Raw genomic sequence first — 10,120 nt, 5'->3', positions numbered from 1 at the left:
TTATTGTACTTTGCATTACACAAAACTAACAACCTTAATACTAATCCCTTATGACAGAGAAAAAACACAGTACCTTTGAAAACTCCATTAACAAAGAAATACACAGTAGCAACACAAAATCCTTCTTCTCAACACACACACCCTCCTTCCTTACCTTTTCTACAATTGAAATTGCACCACAAAAGAAGCACACAGTGCCATTCAAGCTTAGTGTATGGCATTCCACGGCAGCGGTGCCAAAAATGTGCGTGTATGTCGCACGTGTCAATGCACGGAACTTGCCGATACACTGTGTGCAAGCCACAAATGGCTCCAAGCACACAACAAGCCTAAACTAGTAAGCTCAAAGATGGCATTGGTGTGTCACTCACCGCTCTACGCTTCCTGTCGTGGAGGATTCCTCGCTGCGAAGAAGAGGGAGACGTCGCTATGCCACGCTCAACCGCCTCGCCGCCGTCGTGCCACCACAATGCTCGATCGCACACACACTCTCTCTCTCTCTCACGCATACACACACACATAAGGAGATGAAGATGGAGCAAGAGCACTCTTCAATTGCACAAATGAGAGAATGAGTGAGTTTTAGGTTTAGTTGACTTTATGATATGAGCTTGCCCCATTCACACTTGGGCATCCTTGCTTAGCCAACTAATCCCTTGAATGTTCCAGTTAGAGTGCGCCTCTCATAGGCGATCACTCTTACCCTTTTCCTATTGGATCGACAAGCCCGATACCTGACTCTACCAAATAAATAATACAGCGTCCATCGTAGGTGATAGGAATGTAAGTGAGGGTTAACAAGCTGACTCGACTAGTGCATAGAGGCAACAAGAGGTTGTCAATCTCTTGGAAAACAACTAACAACTCGCATCTAACTCAGGCTACACTCAAGTGACTGAAATCATCGAAAGCCAATCGCTCATCGGCAAGAAAATCACATCCGTTATAGCATCAAATGACATCCAAATGTAACGAAACTTCTAGGACAAGTTTACAAGACCTAAGCACACATGCCTATGGCCTCAAACCCCACTTTAGGTCAATTCCAAAATCGCGATTATTAACAGCAGTGGATTTTTGACCCAGTCGTTTTCGACCCAGAGTGCATCTAAATGCTTAGCAATGATGCCCCAATACCCCGCCTATGCTTAGTTTTCGATTTAAAAGTGTAAATTCCAAGTTATGATGAAATTAGGCCGCGGGTCGGCGACGCCAAAAGCTACGAGATATTGTGAATGGTTTACGTCAATGCGTAGAGCTCTTACCTGCGGTTGCAATGCAACAAATGCATTCGCAATGTGATAACCGAAGAGGGAGTAGGAAGCACGAAAGGGAGAGAAGTGAGCGCCATTAGGTCACGCTATGTATTTCTTATCCAAAAACTTACAAAAATTGGTTTCTATACCTTAGCCAAGGTTTTTGGGTCGTCAAAAGTAATAATCTAGAGTTCTACCAAAGCTGGGAATTGAATGGTTGATACAATCTGGAAGCTTGTAGCCCCGGCTCATTAACTACAAGGTTTATCAAGAAAATAGGAGTTACAATATTCTCGATTTATCAAAATAATAATTGTTTTACAAGGAGAACTCCGAAAAATGGTGTACGTGTTAGCTTGCTGCTAACATTCCCCCCCTCCTCGCCTGTGTCGTCCCTTGACACAGACTTATGGGCTGAAGTAATATTTGGGTTGACGGCGGGCGAGGCGGTCCTTCAGTGCTTCCAGTGCTTTTTCATATCTGGTTTTGCGTTCTTAAGCTGTCTGGCACTTGCAAAAACTGCATGGTGACTTTGTTTTTTAGTTCCACTGTCGAGTAGCCTACAAATCTGGCTGTGAGGTTGCTTATCACCGGCGCAAATATCTTCGTTCGCCAGGTGAAAAAGCCAGTGTGGAAGGCCTCTTTAAAGGCTAGCATATTGTGCAAGGACAGAAACATGCAGTGGGCGTAAAAGCCATAAAGAACTTCCTCTGAGGGCTGCCCACTTAGATCATATCAGAGGCCTTTGTTTCCTTCCAAAAATGAGAGCCATGGGGCTCCTGTCTGCTCAGGATCATTGAGACTTGTATGCAAGTAAGTAGCATCTTGTAGATTTTGCATAGCATTGCGCAGGAGAGATATGGCAGACTTTGAAGAATGTCATGGCGCCCGTTAGGGTTTTCACCATGTATTCTTTTGTTGGTTGGCCTCTCTTTGGAGCTGGCAACCTGGGAAAATTCACTCATGTTGGCCTCTTCTTCTGCAGTGCTTTGTATGCTATCCACGTCTTTACTTGCGGTACAGGACAAAATGTTGGATCTTTCTGTATGGCCGCAGGTGCTCTTGTGAACAGAATCAAGTATCTTGGATTCTTGTTCAGCCAGCTGAGCCTCCACTTAGGGTGGCCTAGATCTGCACCATCTTCTTGTAAAGAAAGAGGATGCAAGAGAGCTACACAAGACAAGCACAAAGCACACAAAGATGGAAAGCTTCTTCTTCTTCTCACAGAAAAGAGAGTACAAAATGACTAAGTGCTAAAACTGAAAAGTAGCACATATGTACATGCGGTCACTAAGTGTGAACTCGCTAGAAGGGTACTAGGCTGGCACTATAAGTGTAGTCCAGCTGTAGAATCACTGGCAGAGATCCTCCGTGTCGGTCACCTAACGCGCCAGTGAGTAAATGTCGTAAGCGGCCAAGACCCGTAGTGGATGCCAGCTCAAGATGTAGAGCTCGACATCTCAACACTCCCCCTCGAGCTCTGCATGTTACAGAGTCCAAGCATAGTCCGGAAACGTCGAAGCTTCTCAGCTCTGAGGGCCTTGGTAAAGATATCCGCTATTTGCTCCTTTGTGCTGACGTAGACCAAGTCGATGTCGCCCGCCAACACTCGCTCTCGAATGTAGTGGTAATGGACCTCTATGTGCTTGGTCCTGGCATGGAACACTGGGTTCCTAGCCAACTGCATGCTGCTGAGGTTGTCACAATGGATGACAATCTGCTGGTCCACCTGCACTCCCAAGTCCTCAAGTAATGTACGTAGCCAAGCTACCTCGCACTCCGCAACTGCTGCAGCTCTGTACTCGGCCTCTGTGCTCGATAAAGCAACCGAGGCTGATTTTTGCTGCTCCAAGTAACAGCAACACTCCCAAAAGAGAACATGAAGCCACTCGTAGATCTCCTATCAACAATGCTACCTGCCCAATCTGCATCTGTATACCCATACAATGCTAATGGCACATCTGCTGCATAGAACAATGCGTAGTCAAGAGTCCCTTGCACATACCGAAGTGTGCATCGTACTCCATCCAAATGTGGCCTCCTGGGAAGCTGCATGAACTGACTCTCCAAGCCTACCGTGTAGCTCAAGTCTGACCTCGTGATAGTCAAGTAGATTAGACTACCCACAATATTCCTATATATCTTGACATCCTCAACAACATCACCCTTCTCTGACTCAGCTTTGCATTCACATCCAAGGGAATAGAAATTGGCTTACAATCAGCCATACCATACTTTGACAACATGTCAAAAGCATACTGTCTCTGTGACAGCCATACACCCTCTGGAGTCCTGATCACCTCAATGCCAAGAAAGTAGCGCAACTCGCCCTAATATTTCATTTCAAACTCCTGTTTGAGAAGACCCTTCACATGGTCAATCTCCATAGCATTGTCACCCACAATAATAAGGTCATCTACATATATGGTAATGACCACAATCCCCACATCACTCTCACATACATAGAGTGAATGATCAGCATGAGCTCTCCTAAACCCAATACTGACAGATACTTGGCAATCCTGTCATACCATGCTCTAGAGCCCTGCTTCAAACCATACAAAGCTTTGAGAAGTCTGCATACATAATCTAGGTAACTTGGATCGACATAACCAGGTGGCTGATCCATATACACTTCCTCTTGCAACTCACCATTCAAGAAGGCATTCTTTACATCCATTTGATGCATAATCCATCCTCTAGATGCAGCCACTGCTATGACATCTCTCACAGTCGTCATCTTTGCCACTGGAGCAAAGGTCTCCTCATAGTCTATGCCATACGTCTGTGCATAACCCTTTGCGACCAGCCTTGCCTTGTGATGCTCAATGTTACCATCAGCCTTATGCTTGGTTTTATACACCCATTTACAGCCAATAACTTTCTTGCCACTTGGCAATGGCACCAACTCCCATGTGTCGTTTTCTTCCAATGCAGCCATCTCTTCATTCATTGCATCATCCCAACGTGCATCCTCAAAACATGTGGGCTCCACATCCTGTATCACCTTAGCCATGTAGGCTTGGTGATGTGCTAGATACCCATCATAAGTCAATTTTTGAACTGGATTTTTGACTCTGTTAGATCTGCGCAGTCCTTGGTCACTCCTTTGCCCTCTAGCATCTTCTTGTACTTTCCTTACACCAGGTGTCCTGACAGTCGGAATTCCAAATTCCTCATCAAGACTTTGGTCAGAACCATCTGAATCCATGTCTACATGTGAAAAACCTGATGATGCATCAACCATAAAGGGAGGTTCATCAACCTTTTCCTTTCCTTTTTGTGATACATTCCCTGTACCTGTTGGTGGAGTAACCTGCGTACGTAGTTTACCATTCCATGGCTTCTCAACAGAGCCACGAGAAGACGACTCTTGTGGTCCACTCAAAACCTGTGACTGTGGCCTCACATTTTGTACAACCACATCATCTTTTACATCAACCCCAATAGTGCCATGTACATTACTGTACCAGCTGCTCATCTCATCAAAGACTACATCTCTGCTCACTCGTAATTCTCGTGTAGTAGGATTGTAGCACCTTTTGTTCAAGGGAATATCCCACAAGAATATATTTCTCTGCTTTAGGATCCAATTTCCTACGCAAATCATCTGGTACATGCACGTAAACTATGCAACCAAACACTTTCAAGTGTGCCAAATCAGGCTTTGTACCTGTAAACTTTTCCTCAGGTGTTACATCATGCACCGCAGCTGTAGGTGTCCTGTTCATAATGTACACAATTGTATTTACAGCTTCAGCCCAGAAATGATGAGGCATGTTCTTCTCATTCATCAATGCACATGCAACCTCTGCAATGTGCCTGTTTTTCCTTTCTGCGACCCCATTCTGCTGTGGAGTATATCTGCATGTAAACTGCCTGTGTATACCATGCATTCACAGAAAATTTGAAAAATCATTGGAGATGTACTCTCCCCCTCCATCTGACCTCAATGTCTTGATTTGCATATCTGTCTCCTTCTCAATCATGACTTTGAAGTCTTGAAAGTGACCAAACACTTCACTTTTGTTACGCATGAAGTAGACCCATACTTTCCTTGTATGGTCATCAATGAAAGAGACATAATACCTGCAACCATGTATACTTGCAGTATCGGTTGGACCCCAAACATCTGTGTGCACCACCTCAAGTGACTTTTTACATACATTGCGCTCATGTGGAAATGAGCCCTTTGACTGTTTTCCAAACTGGCATGCTGCACACACTTTACGCATACCATCCACCTTGAATTTGGGCAAACCTTTTACAATCTGTTTTGATTGCATGCTGCGCAATCTCTGCTCATTGACATGGCCAATGCGTTTGTGCCAAATGTCGACATCAGTCACAACACCTATGCCCTGTGTAAATAATGCAGCTTTTACCTCAGGCATGTCTACATTCAGCGTAAACATTCGCCCACACATTTGCCCTCTATGATCAGCTTACAACCATTCTGGAAATCTTCTACATAACAACCATTCGGATTGAAGCAAACCTGCAAACCCTGCTCAACCATTTGTCCAACAGAAACAAGATTCTTTGTAATGTTTGGGACATGAAGTACATCTGCTAAGTACTTTGATTTCCCACTCTTTGTATTTAGAGGTATGTCCCTTACATGAGCATTGGGGTGAGCTATGTCATATCCTGTCTGCACATAGCCTGACACATCTGGTTTGCGCATATCTCTAAACCACTCTCCATGAGACGTCATGTGATTAGAGGCACCTGAATCCACATACCAAACATCATCTTGGGTGGAATTCTCTGCAGTCATTGTATTCATTACATGCTGCATAACAAACATGCGCTCATTTTTGCCATCATCTGCATCTCTGCTAGTAGATGCATAGTTGCCCTGTTCTCTCTTTCCACTTGCTTTTCCCTTTGGATAGTCACGTGACATGTGACCTCTTTCACCACAAGTCCAACATTCTCTGCTATCTGCAGTATGTTGCTGCCTGCTTGATCCTGCACCACGACCTCTTTGACTCCCCCTGCCTTGAGATTGGTTTCCCCTGCCACCTGTATTGTTTTGATTTGATTGACCTTCTTGAAATTGGCCCCTGCAACCACTTGGGCCTCGACCACAACCTCTACCTCTACCTCTATTGGAGTTAGAATAGAAGGCCTGTTCAGAATTATTTCTGCCATGAGAAGAAGATGTGGCAAGGTTCTTCTCCTCAAGAATAAGCATAGAAATCAAATCTTGGAACACGAGGATGTCGTCTCTTGTATTCATGGAAGACTTGAAATGTGCATACTCATCTCCTAGACCATCCAAGCATGCACGGACAATGTCATCGTCTTCCACTGAGACTTTAATAGATCCAAGAGCCTCAATGATACTCTTGATCTTCAAGGCATAATCATTGATTGAGAGGTTGTTCCTCTTAACCTGATTTAGCTCCGACTTTAGTTGAAGCTTCCTAGCCTTGGTGTTCACCTCGAACACTCTGCCTAAGTTTTTCCATGCAATGGCGAGGGTTTCAGCATCCTGTAGATAGCCCATCATGCCATCTGTGATGCTCATAGAAAGCCAATACATCACTTTGCTCTGGCCTTGTTGCCAGTCCCTCAAAGCTTTCCTTTGTTCTGCTGTAGCATTTGCCTCGGGAATCTCTGGTTCCTTTTCATTGTCTCCTTCTACATAGTCCCAATAACCGTTTCCTTTTAGGAAATTTGTTATTCTGAACTTCCATGCAGGGTAGTTATTTTTCTCAAGCTTCTCAGTAACAATCTGACTGAAACCGTCAGACATCTTGAAGCACTAAGACAAAATAGCTGCAATCTGCAAAAACCTGCAAATCTGCTGAACCTGCTATCGTGGTACCTGTAACGCTTTCTACACTCAACGAGTGTCCACAATCAAGCGTACATACAACCACTGTACTTGTACAATAAATCTCTGTGTATTGCACTTTGGAGACCTGTTCAGAAACTTGTACGAAAAACTTACATACAACCTCTGCACTTGTACAGTAAATCTCTGTGTACTGCATCTGGTCGTGGATTGTGAACGAAGAGATTGTGATGCTCTTGCTCTCTTAGCCTCTCTTGCCTGCACCAGGCTCTGATACCATGTAAAGAAAGAGGATGCAAGAGAGCTACACAAGACAAGCACAAAGCACACAGAGATGGAAAGCTTCTTCTTCTTCTCACAGAAAAGAGAGTACAAAATGACTAAGTGCTAAAACTGAAAAGTAGCACATATGTACATGCGGTCACTAAGTGTGAACTCGCTAGAAGCGTACTAGGCTGGCACTATAAGTGTAGTCCAACTGTAGAATCAATGGCAGAGATCCACCGTGTCGGTCACCTAACGCGCCAGTGAGTAAATGTCGTAAGCGGCCAAGACCCGTAGTGGATGCCAGCTCAAGATGTAGAGCTCGACATCTCAACACTTCTTGCATATCCTTGTATAATCTTTCCTTTACCTGTAAGAGCTCAACCTTGATGAGAGGGTATGGCAGGGATTGTTGGTGCCATTGAGCATTGATTTGATTGGGAGTGAGCTGTGTGACGTTGACAGAGTCCCAATCCATAGCTGCCTTCCACTGCTCATCTACCTCCAAGACGATCTTCTCCTTCAGTGCATCTTCCTCAGCCTTTGACAGCTGGACCATCAGCACTATGTCTTCCTCTGTAATTTGGATTTGAAAATCTTTCTCCCCACTCGGCTTTGCTGTAGACTGCGTCTCAAAGTCAGCAAATGAGACCGAGGGGATTTCCACTTGGGGCGGCTCTAAAGTGCCTTCCTCTTCTTGTATGCTTGGCTTTCCATCTGTGAGGAGTTGGTTTACTCTTTTCAATTCTGCAATGTCTTTAAGGAGCTCCTCCTCTCTTTGGACCCGCATGAGCGCTAGGTTTCTGCGTTGTGACTGCTCCAGCTTCAACTCCAGCTCTAAATCTCTGTTTTTCTTTTCAAGTGCTTTATACACCTCATATGTTCCCTTGATCGAGGCCACGGCTAGATTTTCTCTTAATTGCCGCAAGAAAGTGGCGTGATCATTAATTCTTTGTTCAGAATACTGCAGAGATGCGTTTGCTACATCTAATTGTACTTGAATGTTTTGAGCTGACAAAGAGGTGGTAATAAGTTCATTTGTCACTTCTGTCAACTGCTCATCTTTCATTTTGCAGGCATCCGATAGCTTAGTCAAGAGGTCACCCAACTCCTCCATTTCCTTCTGTTGGCTATCCCTGGCTATCTGATGTCGTTCTGCTTCAGTCTTTAGCTCTTGTACCTGATTTTGGAGATCAATAATTGTATCCATTCTGTCTTCGAGCTCTCCTTGAAGAGCATCGATGACCATTTCTAATTATTTGGCTTTGGTACTACAGTTAAAGGCTGCTGAGCGAAGTTTCTCCGTCATGATCTGCATCTGCCTTGCATACTCATTCACTTGTAGAATGACTTCATCATTGGACTGCCATTCTTCTTGTCTTGCAAGTTGAGATGGGCCGGCATCCTCTTGTGTTGCTTCTTGCTGTGTTGTTATTGCTGGTGTTTCTATAGAGATAGTTGCTTCCTGGCCATCCTGAGGTTTTGAAACCTCGGCAGTTTCTGGCTGAGTGGAGACAAGCTGTGTGGTCTCAACCCTTACAGTTTCTTCAGTTGTAGGCCTTCCTGCTTTCTCAATGTCGGTTTCTTCCTCATGTGTAGTGGTTTGCTCCTTTTCTTTATCCTCTTCTTTATCAGTTGCATATGCCGGCTTGTGAATCTCCTCGGCTGTCTGTTCTGATTCTTGTTCAGCTTCCTTTTCTTCATGTTTTTCGGCATGGTCAGCTTGCTGTGTAGCTTCCGCTTGGTGGGTGAACTCAGAATCTTTTGCCTTGTCAGTCTCGGCCTCTTCAGTGGTCTCTTGGCCTGGCGGTGATGATGGTGCAGTGGGCATGAGCTGGTCCTATTGTTCCCACGGCGGTGAGGTGGGTCGGGGAGATGCCTGCCCTTGCTCTTGAGTTGCTACTTTCTCAGCTTTCTTGGACGCTTCTTCCGCCTCTTTCAGCTTCAAGGCCTCTGCCTCTTGGTAGATTCTTTCTAAATGATCCTTGGGATCCTCGGCCTCTTTCCTTGAATGATGTTTTGTTCGAAGTCCCTTTGAGCCGATGTGTACCCACTTTTTTGGGTCTTTTCCTTGCGCTTGCCTAGTGCGCTGATACGCCTGTTTTTCCCTTTCAAATCTTGCTTGCTTTTGAGCTGGCTTCTCTTGGTGAGCAACCACAGCTTTTTGCTTCATTTATTTCCTCCTAGCTCTTTTTTCTTCGTTGTCAGAGCTTTCACTGCTATGCTGCTCGGATGAACTGTCATCGGATTCATCACCTGATTTAAATGATCGCTTACTAGATCTTGTAGATCTTGGAGAGGGTGGAGCTGCCAAGATCCATGTGCTCTGATCCGGGGCAGGCGGTAGGTTTTCGGCCATGCCGATGGCATGATAGGCTATTCTAATCAAGACTTTAGGTGCGCCCAAGTAGGTTATCTTTCCCTCCTTCTTGGTGGCTTTCAATGTTGTTAACACATATTGCGCGTGGTCCACAGGTTGTCTGGTGGTTGACTTCAGAACTTGTGTAAAAGTGGTGGCCACGACATGATTTGGTGTCGTGTACCTTGGTGGCCTTTTTGCCAAGAAATGGAAATGTTGGTGGTACAGATGGGCTGGCTCTTCCACCTGCTTGTGGATGAGATCGACAAATGTAGCCGTAGCTGTTTCCTTTGTAAATGTGCCCGCTGTTTTCCTATCTCTTGCCCGCATGGTCATCCCTTCAATGGGCAATCTGAGTGCCTCTGCCACTATTTCCTTTATAATTACAACCTCTACCTTATTTCCTTAGTTGTATGAGATTTGGACAGTTCTGGC

Source organism: Adiantum capillus-veneris, chromosome 14 (assembly GCF_014529385.1).
Source record: "Adiantum capillus-veneris isolate H3 chromosome 14, ASM1452938v2, whole genome shotgun sequence".
Classification (NCBI taxonomy): Eukaryota; Viridiplantae; Streptophyta; class Polypodiopsida; order Polypodiales; family Pteridaceae; genus Adiantum; species Adiantum capillus-veneris.
The sequence above is the reverse complement of the archived record's forward strand: the minus strand, read 5'-3'. Positions refer to the sequence as shown.